Raw genomic sequence first — 24653 nt, 5'->3', positions numbered from 1 at the left:
TTTAGAATTCTAACGGTAATTTTAATAGTACATATTGTTTTATTGTAATTATATAGCGATTTTACTTACAGCATTTTATTTTATTACGGATTTGCACCAAATTAAAATTCGTTTATTTCTAGTCGAGGCAATTTTATTTCTCGTACTTTTCTAATAAAACATGATTTGTCGTGTGGCCGATCTGTGCAGAGCATGGACTCCCCACACGATGGATCAGGCATACTCCTGGGGAAGAATGACAAACATTTATAATACTTTTTCATAATACTGTATTTGTTGTATGAAAACAAATGGAAAACTCTCAAAGCATCCCTATTTTAAAATTATGATTATGAGTTTACGATAGTGAAATTTTAAAGTTGGGCATCCTCGTAGTTCTGGTTAAGAACTAATGAATTTTTCAATATTGCTAGTACAGCATTATAGGCAACATAGTTAGGGCCCATTTCTTAAGGTCCCAAAATTTGGACCTTTTGAGGGTTTAGAATTACACGGGGACTAGACCTGTTAATACGTTTAATCTGGCATTAATCTAACTTGACGTTTCAAAAATGCTTACGTAACAAAGTTGAGAGGTGCGTTGCCAAAGGTAAAGCGGAGGATTAATTTCAAAACGTATTTATGCTATCACACATTCAGATACTTTATTTATAGTAGAGTAGGAGTTATTAACTTATAATTATTATGCCAACTTTATTCGATAAAAAAAAAAAATGTTGATCGCCATTGGCGATAGGCGATCAAAATCACCAGGTGCAAATGGTCTCCAACGATGTTTAAATAGGGTGTAGTGGTCAGAAGTCTTTCTCCGGTATCAAGCAACCCATAGACGCCTAAAAGTTATGCCCCATGGCCATGCATGGTGAGCCTATGGCTTCATGTAACTGTCGCCAAAATTAGTGTATCAGAATGTTATTCTGATGCACCATTACTCATTGTAGACATTTCTTCCCGTTGTATGCAGGTGGTGGTGGTGTAAGACGATGTCGTTTACTGCTTTAGCTTATACATTGCAGTGTGCTGGAGACAGGTATCCAAACATCATCGTATGCATTATATATCAAGATGCTGTCGCTGTGTTCCATGATTAAGCTTGATTATTATTATTTCCGCTATGTGCAGTTCTCCACTCTTCGCAGATATCAACTTACAGAGATCCTGCGCTGATTGGGTTTTGTTTTTTTTTTTTTTTTGGGTTTATCTGGGATTCCTTGTATAAACTTCCATTGCTGTGCGCACCTTCCTATCATTTTGGCCTTTTCAGAACTACTGATAACTTCCCTCTGAACAACAACAAACAATCTGCGTTCAAAGATCGTAATGACTATGATTTATCCATTGTGTCATCTGTAGTAAAATGTCTCACCCTTTCACTTCGTTCGAGTGTCAAAACCACAAACCTCATCAGGATTTGGATGTGATCTTATGATGAATCTAGTAAAGTCGATGAAAATATATATCGGAAAGCAGTATTCTCTCTCTCACACACACACACATAAATATATCATACCTGCTTTGATATATTTATATAAAATCATGTTTAAATCAAATTTTATGTAATTTTTTTCCGTATATTTTGTTGTATGTGTACCATGATTTTTATTTATTTGAATTCAATTGTGGAAGTAACGGTAAATGTAATAGTAATTTCTAGATACAAGAGTATTATAGAAATGATTTATCTTAGAGTGGCATTGGAACTATTCTCAATTTATAAAACGCAATTTTATTTTGTTAACTCTTTGAACAACTTCCTCCAATAACACTTCATAACAGCAGTTCTAGTTTCAGCTCACATTTGCATTATCATTAGCATTAGTAGACGCATTGGTGCAAGAAAGCAAGCTTATATAGCATCAACCAAAAAAAAAAAAAAAAAAAAACCTCCCCATTTCACCCATCCATCCACTGCAAATGCTTGTCTAGTCTAGTTCTACCTTGAACTTATTTAAGTTGTCGACCTCCACTAGGACATGGAAGTTTGTTCCAACAATCAACCAACGCTTGCTAAAGGCAAATTTCCGCACATATATTTTACAACTGTCTTTCCTCAATTTGAATTTGTGTCGCCTCAGGTAAGTAATCTGAGCAAGGCGAAGAATCTTAATCAGCATTGAGCTTGCTCAAGCCATTCAAGGCCTTATACACCTCAATCAGATCACTTCAGACCAGTCACCAGACCAAGTGCCTGGTCTCCAGACGCTGCAATTTGCAGCATTTAAGCCTTTCTTGGTAACATAAACCATTTGTTCCATTCATCAATCTCGTTGCCCTTCTCTGTACTCGTTCCGGCAGCTCTACATCCTTACTAAAATGAGGCCTCCAGATCTGTATGCAGTACTCAAGATGTGACCTGACCATTGCTTTATACAAGGGGATAATCACCTTCTTATCCTGCTAGCAAAATTACTGTATATCATTGACAAGGCACCATGAGCTACTCTAGAAGCCTATTTCACTGCTCAGAAAACTTCATATCTCACTACACAATTACTCATGTCTACGCGTGTAGCACAATGATACCGTCACCGTCCTCCCCACATCGGGCGGAAAAGGCCCGAGTTCGAATCCCGTCGATGACACGAGGAACTTAATGGGCTTTTTTCACTCCGTGGCTGAGTTAGTCGGTCTCAGGCGCAGATAGCAATGTTTTCCCCCCAGAAACTGACGTTTTTTCGTCCAGCAAAACAGGCAAATTGATCAGAGAACACACGCAATGTACAGACAAAATACATATATGGGTATATGTTAGAAATAATGGGTGACCCTAATATAATAATTTGATTTGATTCGGACAAATACCCCCGGATATTTTTCTTTCTCCACTACCCTGAGTGTAGTACCGCACAATTGGTACTTTACTCTGTTGTTACTGCTACCCATATGCAGTGCTTTATATTCGTCAATGCTAAACTTCAGTTGCCATCTGCTCAACTTTTCTCGATCCTGTTGCAGGAGCGCACTGTCCTTACTATCGTTAACAATCCTGCTAACCTTTATCTGTAAACTTCGATATTAAGCATAATATACCTTCATCAATGTCATTTTTAAATATACAAAACAACAATGGTTCCAACACCGAACACTGGGGAACTCCATTAATAACATTAGTCCACGAAGAGCAGTGTCCATTGATTACCACTCTATGTCTTCTCCCACTCAACCATCCTTTTATCCATTGTAGAAACTTGCAGTTAATGCTATACTACTCCAATTTGTACAGTAGCCTTCCATATGCAACAGTATCTAAAGCTATCCTGAAATCCAAGTATATGATATCAGAATTATTTTTTGCATCCAGTTCCTTTGTGACCACATCATAGTATCCAATCAAATTGGTCAGACAAGACCTCCCCTTAACAAATCCATGATGTGTCTGAATTATAATTACAGTCTTGTCTAGATGATAATGAAGTTCTTCTTTAGCCAGTGACTCAATTATTTTTCCCAGAACAGAGTTAAATTGACAGGTCTGTGATTACTCGTGCCACACTTTCATCGCTCTTTGTGAATTGGGAACATATTTTACATCTCTAGTCTATGGGGACCTCCCCTGAGTCCAAGGAAGCTCTCATAATTATGGTTAAGGGTTTGCTTACTTCCTTTGCTGTCTCCTTTAATGTAACGGATAGATCACATCCACCCCAGGTGCGTTTCTTATGTTTAACTTCAACTGTTTCACCTCCACTTTGCACTCAGTTATTAAAAAAATAATGTAGATCATTACATGATTATTATGTAATGAATTCTCCAATTCAACTTACGTTATTTATTTATTTGTTATTAAAAAAAATAAACATAGGTGCTATTCGTACGCCACTCCTCACGTATACCGCATTTTAACCGAACCAGCTCCTTGGCTTAAGTAATTTAAGTGGTCCCCCTAGTCTTATTTTTAATAATGTTCTCAGGCGTTTATTAAATTAAAGACAGCACGTTTTGCTACTTAAATAAAATTTCCTGAAAAAGCTAAGATGTATATTTTTTCTTACTTTATTCGCTATAAATATAATGTAACTTCTTAATATATTTTGAACCGAAGTTGAACTTTTTTCCTCCCTTCATATTTGCTATACGTGTTGATAAAGTAGTCCCAGAATTAATTCTGTGTTAATTATTTATCATAACGAGCGAAGTTACTTTTACTTATTTTATGACCCAACCGAAGTCACGTTCTTCTTTCCAGGATTAATTAGCATTTTTGATAAAACCTATAAACTGAAACTAGCTGGCGCTTTAAGCGTTCTTCCTCAATCACGTGCCATCGTCTGCCTCGCGTGTTTACGTGATTAATGGTGACGATTTAAGTTATGGCAGCAGTCAGGCTTCAATATTAAATTATTGACAAATTATAAATTATATAGACATAGCAGATGAATTTGGTACTAATAATTTCATTTTTGTATGTATAGTGTACTGTATGTTACCGGTTATATACTGGTACGCAAGGTAACCTGCCATCTTCGTTTCAGTATAAGTTGTGTGATCGGTAAGTAGGCGTGAAATAAACCCACAAGTTTCCATTTAGAGATGATTTTAAAATTATTTGAGATTTTATATTCCTTACGAGGATAATTTATTGAATTTTTATAACACTTTTATTTTCTGTTGGTATTTTTGTGGGGATTTAAAATCTTATATAACTAGTTTTTGCTCTTAAATATTTGAAGGAAAAAAATAAATAAAAATAAATAAATTTAATACCTACCGTAAAATTTTATGGACTTGTAGCGAGAGAGCTTACGAGGGAGGTTACACTAACGTATGAGAAATTCCATTAATTCCGTTACTTGCGTGTACGGTTGACAGCTCCTCCAGCGGGAATTTCTCTGTCTTATGCACTTAAATTTCTTTGGTCTTAAAAAAAAAAAAAAAAAGATTATAAATAAGCCTTATAAATGACTATCTTTCTTCCGAATTCTTCGCTGACCGCTATTTTTTTCTTTCATATGAGTACCTGTCCTCAAAATTCATCCTTTGGTGTAGTACGACCTGCTGTATGTTTTAAGTTTCTTCCCTTCTGTAACAGCCATAGAGTTTTATTATTTACAAAGACTAACGGAATTTATCTTTTGTTTTCAGTATGTGCATTAAGACAGCACAATCTCGCCATAGTACTGAAGCAACAGCACTGAATACGTTTGTTTGTTTTTTCTCCTTTTAGGTTTTGTTTTCTCATTTTTATGGTACAAGAATTTAGCAAACAAACCGACCAGAAACAAAGTAAAATAAATGGAAATATTGAAGTTGTTTTTTAAATTAGCATTAGCAAATGATGCAAGAAAACAAGCTTATAAAACATCAGCCAAAAAAAAAAAGAAAAAAAACACGACGCCTCCCATTTCACATATTCATTCCCTCCAATAGTTCTTTCTTGAATCAATTTTAAGTCTAGTTCTTCCTTGAATTAATTTAAACTATCAACTTCCAAAACAACAGATAGAAGCTTCTTCCAACAATCAACCACCTGCTGGTTGATTGTTGGAAAGAAGCAAACTTCCGCACTTTATTCTGCAACCATACTTCCTCAATTTCAGTTTGTGCCCCTTCATGTGTGTGTGTGTGTGTGTGTGTGTGTAGTCTATGCAAGAGGAAGAATCCCATCAGCATTCACTGCCTTAAACACCTCGATCAGATCAGTTCGCAGGTGCCTAGTCTCTAGACGCTGCAATTTGCAGAACTTAAGCCTTTCTTGGTAAGAGCACCCCTTTGTTCTCCTCGCCGATCTCGTTGCCCTTCTCTGTATTCGTTCCAGCCATGGAAAAAAAGCCCATGAATACTGTTAATGAGACAAGTTCCTTGTATCATTAATCCCATAATGTCCCTATTGGGATATTAATCCCAATGTTGCGGACATTCTCTCAGATATGTCACACAAGCTGTGCTTGCTGCCTGAGAGCCTAAAACGCTGATGGAACTGATATTCCGTTGACACTCATGTCAAGTGGAACCAATTTCGACGAAGTCCGAACGGTCTGTGACAGCCAAATGCTCTGCTTGCACCTTCACGATGGTGGGACCGTTAGTAATCCTGGGTATAATTCCCATGCGCAAGCACACTGTGGGTGACCACCCAGATGTGAACCAATGTAAGCAGGGGTCGAGGTGTGGCGTCCATACCACACAGAGGAATGCCGCCGCTCTGTGTTACCAGGAAATACTAGGTGATAGATGAATCTCATCAACTGGTGCAATACCACCACTTTGCTTATTAAAGACTTGAAGAGGTGGAACCCATGTTTAGTCTCCAGAGCTAAGTTCCGTCCACCCCCCCCTCAGTTCCCCTATCTCTTCCATCATGCAGTATGATTGATGTCTCTTGAGGTTATGATAAACACAATGGCGAGATCCAAACTTCCTTACTTTTCGAAGGTACAACTTTAAAACGGTGTTTGCAGGCCGGCTGCTAGTTAGTACACCCGACCTAACCTATTGGTAACTCTCTAGGAGGCTTCCGGATCAGCTAGTGTATAATCTTACTACCTTTGCTCTGCCAGATAGTGACTGGAGGGAGTCCGAGTAGTGTGTATGTGGTGGGGGGGGGAGCATTATCGAGGCCACGTTATAAAAAGGATCTGGGTGTATTCTTACCATGTGTACGCCATATCCAAAAATTTCATTACTTCATACAGCATGTCCCACTCACTTTTTCTTACTATTGAATACACCATGAATTGTCAAACTAATAGAGCAAGCTTATCTGCGAAAAGATCGAAACCTCCCAAGTACTTCCTAATTCATTTCACAAATATACAAGCCTTTCTTCGTAAGAGCACCCCTTTGTTCCATTCACTGATCTTGTTGCCCTTCTCTGTACTCGTTCCAGCAGCTCTACATCTTTCTTAAAATGATGCCTCCAGACCTGTATATAGCACTCAAGGTGTAGCCTGACCATTGCCTTATACAAGAGGATAATCACGTTCTTATCCCTGTATATTCTGCTGCAGGAGAGCATTGTAAGGGGCGGTACGACGAAATTGGGCAACCGTATATCCAGAAGTTGATTAACTCTATGCCAGATCGTTGCAAAGCTATAATTGCAGCTCGAGGAGGAACAATAAAATATTGAGGACTTATTTTGCTGATTTGCAGTAGTACATAATACTATTACGTTAACTTGTCATTTCAGTTTGTACACATAAATGCAATAAAATGTCATGATTGCCATTTGCATGATTTCTCATATTTCCATTAATTACGCATTTTACCCTTTGGGAAGATATTTATGGCAATTAGGTATATCAGGTGGAGTCTCTTTTTATTGGATTTCACTCACAGAGATATACACTGAATGATCACTGAATTATGTCCACCTACCTAATACTTTGTAGGTTCTCCTTTTTGCCCTCAGTACAGCAGCTATCCGACGTGGCAATTCAACAAGATGCCGAAAGCGTTCGGGAGGTATGGCCAACCAAGCTGCGTATGATGCAGCCAGCTATGGAGGTATGGAGGCAGCTGTCCAGATGCTTGATATGCTTTTCCATAGTGTCCCAGAAGTGCTCTATGGGATTGATATCGGTGGAGTTCGGAGGCCAATCCTGTGTTCCTCAAACCATTCCTTCAACAAGTCCCCCGATGGCTTGGCGCATTGTCATCTTGGAAGACACCCTCGCCATTCGGAAAAAAGTGTAACATAACGGGGTGTACACAGTCAGCAAGAGGTTGGCGATAGCTGAGGCCACTGATACGTTGTTCCACATGCACGAGTGTTCCAATTTCCTGCCAGTGAAATGGATGAAGAGCCTCATGTTGTTGACGCCAAATCCGTACACGACCACGGTGTGGAGTAAATAACGTGACTCATCCGACCAGCACACCTTCTTCCAGTCTTCTAACGTCCAACTTGCATGCTCTTTGCACCAGGCGAGTCTTTTACGCCGATGAACCTTGGTCCTAACCTAAGTTCATCGGCGACCCCTACGGCATCCTCTCCTATCGTCACCGTTAGGAGAGGATGCCGTAGGGGTCGTCTGCTGGTATAGCCTATACGTGCGAGCGTGCAACGCATGGTCATGCTAGATATTGTTCTGGGTTGGCCTATGTTGTATTGGATAATCAACTCTTCAACAGTGCTTTACCTGTTCACCTGTACAATTCGTCGGACTCGGCGCTCATATCTATCATCAACCTTTCGCTGACCTTCGCAGTTTTGCCGTCGGGTGGTTGTTTAACAGGTCGCCGTAGCCTAGTGGTCAGCCGCGCGGGTGCATAAGTACACGTGCCTTGAGTGACCGGGGTTCAAGCCCGTGACTGCTGAATACGGTGCTGTTTCTTGTATTCTGTCATCTTGTGAACTCCCCTGACCGTTTGGTCGTCCCGGAGTATAAACAGAAAATTTAATTTAATTTAATGTAACCATTTTTCCGCCAGTCCTGGTAAACTTTAACTCTCGAACCCCCACCAGTTCAGCTGTTTGGGAAATCGAGGCACCAACTCATCGAGCAACCACAATCTGTCCTTTATCAATGTCTGATAAATCCTTCCTTTTTTACCCATCACGCTCGGAATTTTGCTACCTACTGAACCACCGATACGTTATCCATGCTACGTAGATCTCGTACTCACATGGTCAATGGGTCGCATTCAGTTTTCATAGGAGTGGTCATAATTCAATGATCACTCAGTGTATATTCCACATAAAAAATGCATTTCAAACATTTTTGCAACTCACAATACAGCGTAAAACACATTATTTGCAAAATTCACAAGTGATGCAGTTTTTTTTTGTCCGCCACTATACATATTCCTTTAGGAATGTCTGCGCGGGTAGCGGAGTGGTATCGTTGCCGTTCTCCTCACACCGTTGGAAAATGACCGGGTTCGAATCCCGTCGATGACGCAAGGAACTTTTATGAGTTAATCGGTCTGAGGTGTAGACAGCAATTTTTACCCCTGGAATACGGGAGTTTTTCGTCCAGTAAAGCAGGCAAATCGACCAAAGAACACTCACTTACAGACACAGTACTCAGGAGTAATTGTATTAACATTCCAGGTGACCCTAGTATAATAGTTTAGTTTATTCTTTTAGGAATGAAAAAAACTTCAGAAATTGTAAAGTGACTCAGCGAGATTCCCAATGTCTGGAGCGTGTTGTCGAGAGTAATTATCGCCAATTGACGAACAGTTAACTTCTGTACTTAGTGCGGGTATCAGAGCGCACCTTTACGGCGGACATAGGGGACACCCTGGAAACCGCCAGTAAACTACAAAAAAATACTTTGACTTTGAGTCCCGGTTATCACCTTTCTTGTGGATCGGTACGATAATGGCTTTCCTCCATGTTAGCGGAATTTGTTCAGTGCACCAGATGGTTTTGAGGAGCGAGTGTAGTCGGCGAAGCAGTACATCTCCCCCGGCTTTGATCGCTTCTGTGGTGACTTGGTCCACTCCTGGTGCCCTGCCATTCTTCAGGGATTGTATGGCTGCTTTCACTTCTTCTACTGTAGGCTCAACATCGACCATGGAGACCTCAGGGGGGTCGATCGAGAGTGCTGTTGCTGGCGGTCCCTGAGGTGGGTCGTGATTATACAAAGCTTTGAAGAATTCACTCCACCGTTGCAGGCGTTCGGATGGTGATCGCACGAAGGTCCCATCAGCATTCTTGATGTTGTCACTAATCAATTTGGTCTTTCTACTCAGACATCTGAGGGTGCGGTAGAGAGTGCGGTACTCGTTCTTGGATGCCGCCACTTCAAGATCGTCTGCCACTTGGTTCCAGTATGCTTCTCTTTCTGCTGTCATTCTTTGTCGGACTTCTCGGTTTAGCTGCCGGTACCGTTCAAAGTCGACCAACTTTGCCTGTTTCCGTTTGTCCACGAGGTCGAGGCACTCGTCTGATATCCATGGTTGCGTTATTATTAGCTTATGGTGCAAGGAAGCCTGAGGCTTATGATGCATCAGCCAAAAAAATAAAAAAATTTCTCAATTACCCCGAGAGAAAGAGAGAGAGTTAGAAGTAAAAGAGAATGGAGACCTCAGAGCGCACCTTGCGAAGAACCGTACAAAAAAATGCTTGAGGAGTAAATAATAAATTTTGTTTATACTCCGGGACGACCAAAAGGTCAGAGGAGTTCACAAGATAGATAGAATACAAGAAACAGCACCGTATTCAGAGGCTTGAACCCCGGTCACTCAAGGCACGTGTACTTATGCACCCGCGCGCCTAACCACTAGGCTACGGCAGCCTAGACATTTTTTATGGAAGAAACTGATTTCTCGGATGCCAACTGGAAAAATACCACTGCGTTAATACTTGGAATGCAGTGAGTGGATGCAGAAAGAAAGTCATGCGGTCTGATTAGTTAGATGAGCACTGGAACTGTTGTTGTTTGTTATTTGGTTTTTAGGAGATTAGCAACTAAGGCCATATTGCTCCGGGATATGCGGTGGTCATTCCCTGACCTTTCCGCATTCTCCGTATTTGGTGGTCACGGGTTTGAATCCCGGTCTAAACAAGAAGCGTGTGCTACGTACTGCTGCTCCTGCCCACCTGGCTACGGAGGCGCCAAGCACTGGAAGTACCGTGTTAATTACCATCAGTACAATGTGCTGGAGGAGGTATAATTATGTGATGTGGGTCTCGTTTTTATGGCATATAACTTTCTCCCATGACTCCACTGGGGAGCACTATGAATGCCAGAGCATATCTGAACATTATTCTTAATCAGCATCTGGAATTGTTATATGTTTGCCTGAGAAAGGCTTATTCCTGTCCATTTCAAAATTATAGTGGCGCCAAAGGATTGAAAGCGTGGTTTGAGGAACACAAGAAAGACTTCAAACATCTGCTGCGGTCAGTGAAATCTTCGGCTCGCAATCCCATTTGAACATTTGTTAGATGATCTGTAAAGGTATCTTCGTCAGCAGAGTCATCTGCCCACGTCACTGCAGGAACTGAAGACCGTACTGTTACATGAATGATCCAATATTCGTTGTGTCCTTCTGCAACAGCTTGTTGACTCCGTGCCAAGTCTTGTTGTGGCAGTGATTCAGACCAACACGCTGTTAATTTTAATAAAGTGCCCAAGCAATGCACATGATCAAAAAAAAAAAAAAAAAAGTAGGGAAAGCTGGTAAAATATGAACAGAATGAGATTACCGACAATCTTTCTACCGAGAATATGAAATTGTATTCATACTCTCTGCGGTTGTACTGCATCAAGTAATTTGAATAGAGCAAACTTCCTTTCCAACATCGGTATTTGTTTTTCCTCCTGCTTTGTTATTTGTAGATGCATGGTGGTTGTCCGTCTTGATTGAATATGAATATCAGGATTCAGAGATATCAGCAATGCCAGAAGCAATTTTGTTTCCGTTGTTGAAGAGGTTTAATTTGCAGTAATCTGTCTCAATGAAAAAAAAAAAAAAAAAAAGAAAAAGAAACTTTGAGTGAACCAACGTTCCAAAAAAAGACGTTGAATTTAAGAAACTATTTGTTGCATAAATTGGGCCAAACCCTCTCAAACACGTTCACGACAGGTTATGAACGAAACGTAATGAAAAATAACATTTCTATACGCATCTTAAGTCACTTAAAGTTATAGTTCACCAGAATTCGTTCAGCTTTCCTCTCTGCCAGATGGAAATGCGCGTGATGTATTGGCATGGCTTTCCATAAATATAATTAATTGCCGCACGAAAATTCAGCTCATGGTGTTTGCATAAGAACTGGAGCTTACTCGGCACGTTTTCATACGTCAAATGTTATTTATTAGCGTTCACCGAAATTTAGTGCGCGCGTTGACGTCATCAGGGCCTCCAGACGTTCATTCGGTTGCTCGTCTCGAAGTAATTAATTAAATTCTAATGGCGGTGATTGTCAGAAGTGCGCTGCCTCACGGGGGGGGAGGCGACAGTGACACATTGCAATTTATTGTTACGATATTGACGGCTTGTGTCGTGCGTGTGTGCGGATGGGTAAACTGGATAATCAGATGAGCATTGCAAAACAGTTTTACATAAGGAGCAGATTTCTTTTAACACGAACAACATTAGGGAAAAAAAACTGAATGTTCGTATTAATTCCTAGAGGTGACCATCAAATTCTGCTTTGAATTCAGTCAGGCTACTGTTTCTGCCACTTTGGGAGACAATTTATTCCACAGTCCGAAAATCCGCTGCCCATAAATTAACTTCATGAGATACTATCTTCTGTTATTCCTTGAGATTTTATGTTTGTGTTCCTTGGTGCATCTCTCACCCACTAGAGAGACAACAGATTTTCCTAATTCATTTTACTCAATCCCTTCGGCTCTTTATATACTTAGGTGTGTAGTTGTCAAACTTTGTAGTCTACACCTTCTAAGCCCTTCTTCATATGCGCATCAATTTGCACTGATCAGCAACGTGGTCACCCTTCTCTGATACCCCTCTAGAAGTTTTATGTATTGTTTTAGGTGCGGTCTCCAGACCTGAATACAATATTCGAAATTAGGTGTTACCGTGTAAAGAAGGATAATGACGTCACTTTCCCTATTAGCAACGGTCCTAGAAACTATGAACGTAGCTTACCACGTCTCTTCTCGCCTCTTGTTTACACTTCATGGGAAATTATGTCAGATTGAATCTCAACCCAAGGTCTTTATCGTCGTGAACTACTTTTAGCTTCTCTAACGCTAGCCTATATGAGACTGTGATTTCTGTTCCCCTGATCCATAACCTTATATTTAGAAGCCATTTTTCAGACCGTATATGCAACCGATCCAAGTATTTTTGATGCAATGTGGCATAGCGTGAATTGTTAATTTTCGCAATTATAAAATCACCATTGCGAGCGAATTTTTTTAAAAGGTGTGGGCCAAGCTTTAGAGAAACGTTGAGCATTTCAATCCTTAGGCACTACTTTCAGAAATTTTCAATTTTTACACGTAATTTTTTCGTATTCAAAATTACAAACCCATTATTGTAGTCAGTGTGGCTAAACTTGTTTTATTTTTTCACATTCTTCGTCGATGAGTAACATGGTTATCGTAGCTACATGCCCAAGACCAGATTTGATTGGAGGTGGGGGGGGTGAGGATTCATGTGGTTTATACAGATTTGTTTTTGATCTATTAAAAAGATACAATGGACTGTCGCCTCCGACAAGTGACGGTTACTTCCGGTAGAATGGTGCACCATCCATTTTACCTTGCTTAAATGTACTGGTTCGAGGAACATAATGAGGATTTGTCCCTTCGTCAGTAGCCCCATGTCCCACAGCCGTCGAATCCAAACTCCATAGAGTATCTGTGGGGTGACATCGAAAGAGCCATGATTGTTAACCACATATTGCAGGCATGTGATTAAGGATCTGTCGATGTATTCATGGAGCCATGATGCTTCGGGACCCTTCCACCTCTCACACTTTAAAGGAATTTAACTGCAACAACAACAGAAAGCACACAAGAACAACCTGACTTCTGAACAGATCATAAGCATCAAATCCATCAAACAAAATAAGAGCATTACCATATCCAAAGCAGACAAAGGTGGTACCTATAATTATTGGTAGAGATAACTACAATAGTAAAATACTTGAGATGCTGAATGATTAGGAAATATGAAAAAATCATATGGGGGGAAAAATGTGTATTAAAAAATTAACAAGGATCCCACTGCCAAACTTGAGAAACGTTTCAAGGACAAATTCATTCCACTCATATCTAAAAAATATACATAAAGCACTATTTGTCAAACCCAACAACACAGCCCCATTAAATTTAATCCTCCTATTGTGTTCGCATTTTGGTTACATTTATTGTGTTCGGGTCAATATGACCCGAGCGTCTATGGGTGTCGTTTTATTGGTGTTAAATTAATATGGCAGTAATGTGTTTGCTAAATAATAAAAGAAATAAGAACATATGTATCATTTATTGATCAAAAGTTTGTTTATGAACGGCAATAATGGATAAACAATTGTTATGTACATCTGAAAAACAGTAGTTATATCAAACATTTAGTTTTTTTACAGTCTTTTCAGTAGTAATATACATGAGCTTTGCATACGTATTTTGAGCAATTTCAACATAGTAGATTGGTTTTTGTTGTCCTTTGAAGAGGAACAAAAATTACATCTTTTATGCTTATTTGTGGTTGGCTGTTCCCTTGCTTTGGCAGTTCTGGTTGATGGTCGTGCCCTTCTAACCATTTCAGCAGCAGCAAGAAAGAAAACCTTCGAGGAAGATTTTTTCTTTCTTGCAGTAAGGGAGCGATCAAGGAATTACCCATTTCTTCAAGAAATAGTCGAAGTTTGTAAGTTTGCCAGCATTCCAGGTTGGATTTACTTTGCACCACAGATCCTAGGCGTTGTAAGCAGAAACGTCCATGATATTATAAAAGATAGACATTGGCCGTATTTTAGTTTGTCGTCTGCATGTGTATGCTATAACCAACTTGTCTAAAATATCTACAGCACCTTTGGTTTTATTGTAATCTAAAATCATAAACGGCTTTTACACACGCCGGAATCGTGGTGGAAGGTGCTCATGAATGTGACATTTTGATTCCGTTTCGGAATATAAGAAACTACTGTTGTGTTATTGCTGAAGTAGAACTTGCAGACCAGTTCAGTTGGCAGTTCAGGCTTGTTTTTTTCGAATACTGCCAAGCCTGATAATATTTATTTTCTATAGCATCTGCACCAGTTCATAAGATGTAAAAAAATTATCACACGTTACGTTTTGTCCTTTTAGACCATAAGTAAGGTCTAGCACAACTCTTTTACCTTGGCCTTTTTCTGGTAGTTCACCTTCTTTTTTCCCGAGGTATGCTTGCATGTTATATGCATAAGCGTTTACAGAATCGCATAAAGTCCAAAACTTGATTCCGTATTTGGCTGGCGTGTTGGCTATATACTGCCTAAATGGGCAACGGCCTCTAAAAGGTACCAGTTGCTCATCTACTGTTACATTTTTCTTTAGCATTATAGACAGTAAGTAGAATTTCAACCCATTCATCCCACAAGTCCCGTATGGCAGCTAATTTATCAGTCTGGCGCCGTTCTGATTGAGTTCCTTTATCGTCAAAGCGAATTATTCGCGAAATTACATGGAATCGTTGTAGGGACATCGTTGCCCTGAATATAGGGCGGCCTACATTTCCATCCCATAGGCTGGAGGTTGCCTCCCCATAGCACGTCCCCATAAACGATGAAACATCTTATGCAGCCTTTACACGATTTGCACAGGCAGTTATTAACACTAGACGGGTTTATCACACCCATGACGGGCCAGACCGGAGAATTCCACCACCATTGCAAACCTCAACAGGGGTAGAATAAATGCATTACCCACATCTTACTCTAATTCCTAGTGTGCAGGAAATTATAGCAACCAAGCTATCATGCAAACCCCACTCTGGGGTAGGATTATGCTGGTACCCTGTTGTGGATGCGGGATTTATGCTGCTGGTACTCTGCTGAGTGCGGGATATCCCTTCAGAGCGCAAGGCCAATCGCGCTCACACGGGGGCGCCTGCCCCTGTGACTTTAATTCCCTATACCCTCTCCCCCATTTCGCCTTAAATCACCGGGTGGGCCCCTCACCTTGGTCCATCTTTGTGCCTTACCCTACATTCGCCGACCGAGCTAGCTGGGTGGGTAAAGTGCCTGCCTGGCAACCCAAAGTTCGCGGGTTCGAATCCCGCCTCCTGCTTGGATCAAAGTATTGCAAAAACCTTGGGAGGTGCATTATGGCCACAGAAGCCGATGCGCCAACAACTACCAAAAAAAAAAAAAAAAAAAACCCTACATTCTGACCCGCTCTACTCTTACTCTAATTCCTAGTGTACTCTCTTCAACAAAAAGTTTTTTTTTTTTTAACTTGGTCTCTGTCAGGAAGATCAGGCGACCCTGGCACAGACCAGCCAGAATATAACGGGCAGCCTGGCTCACCTCCCAGTGGTGGTGGTGGTGGTGGACAACGTAGGATCCCACTGCCAAGCAGCCAGAGACACAACGACAGAACAAAACACAGTATTTCATAAACCAGACATTACACTTTTTTCTGGCCTTTGCAGTTGTTCTGCATTCCATCACAGAGTACATATGGCGCAGATGTGAGAAACCACCGGTAGCCCCTGACCCAAAATACTATGCCACTATCCCCATGAGATTTATACACTCCAGCTAAAAGCAGTAGGCCGAAATATGCTTGTAATTCAACTACTGTTAGTTCTTGCAACTGGTCACCATAAATTCTTTTTCCTTCTAAATTTGACTTCAAAATTAAGTTTACAATTTTTGGCATAAAAAATAAGCAGTAGGAGGATTTTATATCATATATTCTATACGTAGCGTACCTTATTGGTCCAGGATTCAATGTAATAATATTTTCTGACGAAAATCTTCCTTGTTGATTAGGTGTGTTGCAGTTCCACACTGTATTGCCATTTTTTGAGGTTACGTAATTAGCCACAACAGCTTCGTCTGAAATCGTAGGTTCCATTTCTTCGTCATCCGATTCACTATGCACCTTTGCTTCAGAAGTATTGTCATTACCATCAGAAGCATACAAAAGATTCTCAATTTCACTGTCCGTTAACGATCTCTTAGTACACAACTTCAACAATTTCTTCTTAATGTTGTCTCTTAGAGTAGCACCAAGCTTGATGTTTACCGAGAAACTGACACACAAGTGCACACTGGAAGATATATGAGAGAAGGCACCAACAAGCGCCCATCAGCGTCAACAGGCATCATCTTGACATTCACCGCGCGCACATAACGTAAATGTTGAAACTTGTTAAAGAAACGTGGTAATGTAAGTTATTTCAATGAAAATAAAACAAAACCAATAAAATACGATCATTTATGATAATAATTCCTCCTCGTTCCTTAAATTTTAACAAAACTGATCGTCGGGTCATATTGTTACGAGTACAATAAGTATAAAAAAAATGACAGTATAACAATTACTGTCATTGCTCTGTAATTTTTTTTAATCTTTATCATTAATCTTTAATCTTTAGAATCTTTAATTGCAGCAACGATAGACATACAATTAGTCCCGTCACGGCATGGTGGTGCCAGGCGTTTACAAAACATATTTACAAAAGATACATGAGAAAAACATGTTACATCAGATATCAATGTCATCAGATATTTTGTCAATCAATGTACACCGTTATTAGGGTAGTAGTAGTAGTAGTGGAATGTGATGCAAGAAAGCAAGTGTATGAGCTTATGCAGCATCAGCCAAAAAAAATTTACAAAATATTTCTCTCTAGTTTGTCCAGTTCCTCTTTAAATTTATTTAACCTATCAACTTCCACAACGACAGATGGAAGTTTGTTCCAGCAATTAACCACCCGCTGGCTAAAGGCAAATTTCCGCACATCAATTCTAAAACTGTCTTTTCTTCATTTGAATTTATGTCCCCTTTGGTTCGTAATCTGAACAAATGGAAGAATCCCATCAGAATTCAGCGTGCTCAACCCATTCAAGGCCTTATACACCTCAATCAGATCACCTCGCAGGTTCCTAGTCTCCAGCCACTGCAATTTGCAGAACTTAAGCCTCTCTTGGTAAGAGGATCCCTTCATTCCCCTCACCAATCTTGTTGCCCTTCTCTGTACACGCTCAACCAAATCTACATCCTTCCTAAAATGAGGCCTGCAGACCTGTACGCAGTACTTAAAGCGTTGCCTGACCATTGCCTTATACAGAGGGACAATCACTTCCTTTTCCCTGCTAGCAAAATTCCTATATATTATTGAAAAAATCCATGACCTGCCCTGGCAGCCTATCTGCATTGCTCAGAAAACTTCATATCTGACTGCACAATTACTCCCAGGTCTTTTTTATTTTCTACCAGCTTAAGTGTAGTACCACACAGTTGGTACGTTTCTCTGGGGTCACTTCTACCCATATGCAGTACTTTGCATTTGTCAAGGTTAAACTTCAATTACCACTTCTCAGTCAATCTGCGCAAATTTTCTAGATCCTGTTGTAATAGCACACTGCCATTACTGTCATTAACAACCCTGCCAACCTTTGTATCATCTGCAAACTTCGACACTAAGCCTGATATACCTTCATCAATATCACTGACAAATATACAAAATAATAGTGGACCCAACACCGAACTCTGTGGGACTCCACTAATAACATTAGTCCACAAAGAGCAGCACCCATTGATTACCACTCTCTGTCTTCTCCCACTCAACCATCCTTTATCCATTGTAGCACCTTACCCTTAATACCATTCTGCTCCAATTTGTACAGAAGTCTTCCATGCGCAACAGTGTCAAAAGCTTTCCTGAAATCCAAGTATATGATATCAAAATTATTTTTTGCATCCAGTTCCTTTCTAACCACATCATAATATCCTATCAAATTTGTCAGACAAGACTTTCCCTTAACAAACCCATGCTGTATCTGAATTATTGCTGCAGTCTTGTTTAGATGATCCTGAATGCATCTTTAACCAGTGACTCCATTATTTTACAGGGAACAGAAGTTAAATTAACTGGTCTGTAATTAGTCGTGTCACCCTTCGATCCCCCTTTGTGAATTGGGGATAGATTTGCATATCTCCAGTCAGTGCGGACCTCCCCTGAGTCCAAGGATGCTCTCATAATTATGGCTAAGGGCTTGCTTAGTTGCTTTTCCGCCTCCTTTAATATAACTGGATAGATCCCATCCTTCTTCAAACAGGCCTCTGAGGTTGGGTATGTTCATATTGCAGTTTTAAATGTTTTTCACCAACCTTATGTAGAAATAAAAACACAAAGAAAACGAAAACTGGAATCTTGATAACTATGTATTTATAATAAGTTATATTTGTCTGTATTTACAATAAATTATATTTAACTTTACAACTAAAATATATGAAATATACATATAAAATATACATTAAAATATACTGGGTTAAGAACAATAAAATACATTAAAATATACTAAATTAAAATCGATAAAACCAAAGCTTTCGAAGGCTCTTCCCTTCTTCTTCAGCGGTATTTTCTTTGTTCTGCGGTGCGTCTTTAAATACCAGCAGGTTCACGGTACTCATCACGTGTTTCATTCCCACGTGTTCCGTTCTCTTGTGTTAGGGAATCGGAAGTGGCTCGAGAGTGGGTCATGTGGAACCGTTCATCCCTTCTGAGGATAGTAGCCTCAAAGAGGGGATGGATCCGCATTCCTCTATCTCTATTAATGTTCACTGTGGAACAGATCCGTAAGTGGCTTGAGAGTTTACGGATCTGTTCCACAGTGAACATTAATAGAGATAGAGGGATGCGGATCCATCCCCTCTTTGAGGCTACTATCCTCAGAAGGGATGAACGGTTCCACATGACCCACTCTCGAGCCACTTCCGATTCCGTAACACAAGAGAACGGAACACGTGGGAATGAAACACGTGATGAGTACCGTGAACCTGCTGGTATTTAAAGACGCACCGCAGAACAAAGAAAATACCGCTGAAGAAGAAGGGAAGAGCCTTCGAAAGCTTTGGTTTTATCGATTTTAATTTAGTATATTTTAATGTATTTTATTGTTCTTAACCCAGTATATTTTAATGTATATTTTATATGTATATTTCATATATTTTAGTTGTAAAGTTAAATATAATTTATTGTAAATACAGACAAATATAACTTATTATAAATACATAGTTATCAAGATTCCAGTTTTCGTTTTCTTTGTGTTTTTATTTCTACATAAGGTTGGTGAAAAACATTTAAAACTGCAATATAGATCCCATCCACCCCAGGTGCCTTTCTTATGTTTAACTTCAACAATTTCTCCTCCAGTTTGCCCTCAGTTATTACAAAATCATTAAGATTTTGTAATAACTGAGGCACCCTGCTGCAATTTCATAACTTTCTGACATTTCCAAACCTTAATAACTCCTCGTGTGTGAATGTATATGCAAAATACCCATTCAATTTGTTTGCTATCTGAGCAGGATCATCAACAGTCGAACCATCGATATCAAGTGGACCAATCAGATTCAACCCCTTCATCCCCGTTGGTGAAGTCTAAATTAAATTAGTAAATTAGTAAAAGTCATACAGCCGCGACAAAATATTTAAATAAATATAGGATTTATGGGCATTAAAAAAAGGCGACCGGGTCATATTGACCCGAACACAATAGGAGGGTTAACAGAGTCAAAATTCAGAAAGATCACCTTCCTATAGGACTCATTCTTAGCAGGAGATCACCCAGAACGGGTGATAGCCAAATGGTTGGACGTCCCATCATCCTCCGTAATCTCAACTTTAAAGAACTCTTAATATCTTCTCTCCCGACTCCTCAGTATTCAGTTACTGAACAGCGACATTGCAGATGGCTTCGATATTGTTACCATGCTTACAGTTGTTCCATTTCAAGAAACAAAACATTATCTAACCTGATTTGGCCCTTCTTCATTAGCCCCCATGCCCCACAGCCGTCCGATCCAAACTCCATAGAGTATCTGTGGGGTGATGAAGAACATAGGATAGCCTGTCCCACTAACCAAACAAGATATTTTAATATACTACTCTTCCGTTGGTGAAGTCTACTTTACTTTTCCTAGATGAATTTTACGTGCAAATTAAAAGCCTTAGCGTGGGGGAGTCCCTTTTATCAAATCGATGGCTTTTTTCAACATTTCTAAGATAATAAGAAGGCGAGGAATATCCTTCATATACACTAGTAAAGTCAGATACAGTATTATTCCAGAGGTTATGTCATTGTATTGTACGAGATTTTTCATCCATTGGAATTTATTTATTTTACGAGTTAATCTAGTGTTAAAATTTGTAAACAATATAATTGTGCAGATAAATTAAAATAGTGCACTTAATGCTAACGAACGCGATTTTCGGTGTTTCTTCTCGAATTCGATCGTTCGTTCCAGTACCTTGAAGTAGAGAGATCTGTATATCAAACTACTTTTAAATAATATGGCAGTCACCAGACATTTCTAATTACCAGTAAAAGCTTATGCAGTTCGAAGTCGAAAAGCCAAATGAATCTAATCGTTTTAGGAGCAGTATCAAAATGAAGGCTTAGTTACTCCACTAAAATTAGTTCCGCTCTGAATTGGTGAATGAGCACCCGGGTGTCAACTAATTGCATTCGTAATGGAGCACCCTCGAGCAGAATTAGCAGTTCCTGTTATAATTTTGATCAGGTGATACATCACACGTTATCGTGTATGACAGATTTTCTCGGCGTCGTGAATTATTTAAGCATAATAAAGTCATTTCCGGTATACTTTTGAAGATGGATCTACTCGCAGATTATAGAGGCTGGTTCAATTCGAAGAGAAATTTTTGAAAAATTAAAAATCACCTTAGACATGAGTACAAATTTGGCTTGCAAATCTCTTTTTTTTTCACCCCTTTTCTTTTATGAAACCGCAAGCACAAGGGGTAATAGAACCTGTACTACTTAGTACCGTGCATCGGTTGAAGGTTGAGAATATGAAAGAAGATTTCTTTTATTTTTTATTTATTTTTTATTTTATTAACAACAAAATACACAACAGGTAACCATTAACAGTGTATCAGAGAGTAGAACAATGAACACAATTGATAACAATAATAAGAGATCCAACAGGAAGATGAACATTGATATAGATTTAAAAATAAAATTCATTTGTACAAAAGAGGATTGCATTAAGTTAAGGTACCGGTAAAATAAATAATAAATTAATTAGTTAGAAAATAAAAAAATAATTTTAAAAAAATAATAATAATGAACTACAATAATTAGATGAGAGCTAGTCATTTTACATTTGAAGAGAGGAGGCAAGCTTGTGGATGGAGTTCATCAGTGATTGGGAGTTGTCAAAGAAGTCAATGAGAGAGTCATTTGCTGATTCTGTTCAGCGGACTGAACTTCATAAAGTCCGTGGTGGCAGTCAAGGCGAAACGGTGTAAGGTTCCTAACTTGTCTACAAAGAGCATTGAGGTTTATTTTACTGAGGATATCAGATGCTTCATAAGTTCCAGTGATTACTTTGGTTAGAAGGGTGATGTCAGCAGTAACTCTTCTAGTGCGCAGAGATCTCAGATGAAAGTAAAATCACACAGCGATTCATAATACACTGAGTGATAGAATAGAGGATTACGGAACGTAAGGTAACGGACAAAATTTTTTTGGACTGCTTCAATTTTCTTAATTAAAGTTTTCGTGTGAGGATTCCAGATGGGTGAGCTGAATTCAAGGATTGGGAGAACTATAGTTTTACAAAGGATGACAGCATATCTGTAGTTTTTAAACTTGTAGGTGTTCCATTTGATAAATCCCAGTGTTTTGAATGCCTTACTGGTGATTTTAAGGACATGGGCATCAAATTTAGTACTGCTGGAGAAGAGAATCCCCAAGTCGTTAACTTGGTCACACCTTTCGATGATCACAGAGTTAATATACTCCGTATTTATTAGTTTTGGAGATCTGCAGGATGAAAAAGAGATTACTTTGCACTTCGAGGGGTTAGCAGACAATCCGTTCAGAGATAGCCACAGAGAGAATTTATTGAGGACACATTGAAGCTGTTGAGCATCAGTTGTCTTCTTCACTGCTGAGTAGATCTTAAGATCATCTGCATATAGAGCAACTTGAATATTGGAGATGCAGATGAAAGAAGGAAGATTATTTATGAAAACAATGAAAAGTAGAGCACCTAGGGGAGAGCCTTGAGGTACTCCACTTAGTGGTATAAAACGGTGGTGTTCATTGATTGATGATAACGCTCAAGGAACGATGCGTAATACAGCTGTGTAGCCATGAGAGCAAAGGGTCACGGATACCATATACCTTAAGTTTTTCCATAAGTTGTTCGTGCGGGACTTTATCAAATGCCTTAGACATATCTGTGTAGACTGCATCAACTTGAAGGTGGTTATCAAGGACTTCAGAGATGTATTGCCAGAAAGGAAGCAAATTTGTGACTACAGACTTGCCACTGCTGAAACCATGTTGGTTCTAATCAATGAAAGGCCTGAAGAATTCGAAGAGATGTTTGCGTACCGCTGTGTCGAAGAGTTTAGCCAGACTGTTTTGCAACGATATGGGTCTGTAACCAGTTACATCATTTTTATCGTCTTTCTTGAAAACTGGAACTAAAAAGTGCTTAGGATACTTCTCCTGCCTGAGAGACAAGTTGAAGATACGCAGTATGAGGGGTTTTAAGGCGTCAGTCATTTTCCAAAATAGGCCAGGAATGTTATCTGGACCTCAAGTATAGTCATTTCTCGATCTTTTTAATGCTGACTTTAAATCTTCATCTGTGATAAAGATGTTGATGAGAATATTATCTTCAACAGATGTGAAGTCAGGAAGTGGAAAATAAAGTAATACTAATAAAACTTTTAACTTTCCAAGGTGAAGAAAGCAATATAATGATTCAATATTTGTGAAATTTGATGCAATATCACAGAGTACTTGGTTAGAATGGAAATGACGCATGTCTCAATGTATCGTTTGTTTGGATTCTGGAAAAATGTTTGGCAAACTCTTGATCAATACTGAATTCGTCCGATAAGAGAATTCCATGTGGTTTATGCAGCTGTAACTTTCTGCTGGTTATATTCTTATGCTTCATGAAATTCCAGAATGGTTTCATATCTCTGTGAGTAAGCAGACTATCCTGAATTGATTCTGTATACATGTTGCAAGATTTTAATATGAGGGTTTTCACTTCTTTGCGGAGTTGGCTGAATATTTCGTAGTATCGACTGTCACCTGATTGCCTATACTTGTTTCTATAGAATTCTTTGGATTTAATTTTATGTATTAGTTCGCTGTTATACCAGTGCGGGTAGGTAGAATGTGCCTTCAGATGGGATTGAGGAACAATGTCAGATATAACTGAGTGGATACAGTTGTTCAGGTTATTGGTGAGCACATCGATGTCATCGACAGCATCAAAGAGCTGCTTGTCCATATTGCTGAGAGCTAGGTTGAGCAGAGGCCAGTCAGCCATTCTGAAATTGAATCGTGGAGAACGGGAGCTGCATGAGAAGTCACAGTGACGTCAAAAGTAATTGGCAAATGATCCGAGTGGAATATAGGATTGTCTTTGCGAACCTTAATATCAGTAGAGGAGAATACTAGGTCAAGGTAGGCAAATTCTCTGGTTGGAAAATTGCAAACTTGTTCAAGACCATAGCTGTGAAGCATGTTAAAGAGAGCCCTAGTCTGCAGTGATGGAAAGGAAGATCCTCAATTGGCCAGTTGACAGTTAAAGTCACCCAAAACCATTGCTATGTCATCAGATTAAATTAGCGGGAAGACAGAGTCCAGCGAGTTTTCTAAGTACTGAATGTCACTATTAGTTAAGTGAGGTGGAAAATAAAACTTTTAACTTTAAACTTAAAACGTTAAGGAGGTGAAGCCAGTCGACATCGCTGGACAGTGCAGTGTTGAGTCAGTTTGGTGTGACATAAGCATTGGGAGATCAAAATTGAGAGTAGGAGTGTGCTATAGGCCTAATGACTCTGATGAGTATAATAAGAAACTGTACAGGGAAATAGGGTGGGCCAGTAAATTAGAGAGTCTTATAATGGGAGATTTTAATTTCCCAGATATTGACTGGAATTTGGGGGCTGGTCACTCACACACTAGCAGGGCTTTTGTGGATTTATTGGATGATTGTTTTCTACATCAGCATGTTCGGGAGGCAACTAGAGGGAGTAATACTCTTGATTTGATTATCAGCAGTGATTCTTCA

The 24653-nt window shown here is 39.4% G+C and overlaps 1 protein-coding gene across 1 annotated transcript in view; it reads left to right on the top strand.

Annotated features, from left to right (window-relative positions):
- Positions 1 to 24653, top strand: part of LOC150082411 (glutamate [NMDA] receptor subunit 1-like) — a 514944-nt gene that overhangs the window by 175144 nt on the left and 315147 nt on the right. The gene's annotated exons all lie outside the window — the stretch shown is intronic.

The sequence above is a fragment of the Mastigoproctus giganteus genome, chromosome 8 (assembly GCF_048544385.1).
Source record: "Mastigoproctus giganteus isolate SK-2022 chromosome 8, ASM4854438v1, whole genome shotgun sequence".
Taxonomy (NCBI): Eukaryota; Metazoa; Arthropoda; class Arachnida; order Uropygi; family Thelyphonidae; genus Mastigoproctus; species Mastigoproctus giganteus.
The sequence above is the reverse complement of the archived record's forward strand: the minus strand, read 5'-3'. Positions and strand labels throughout refer to the sequence as shown.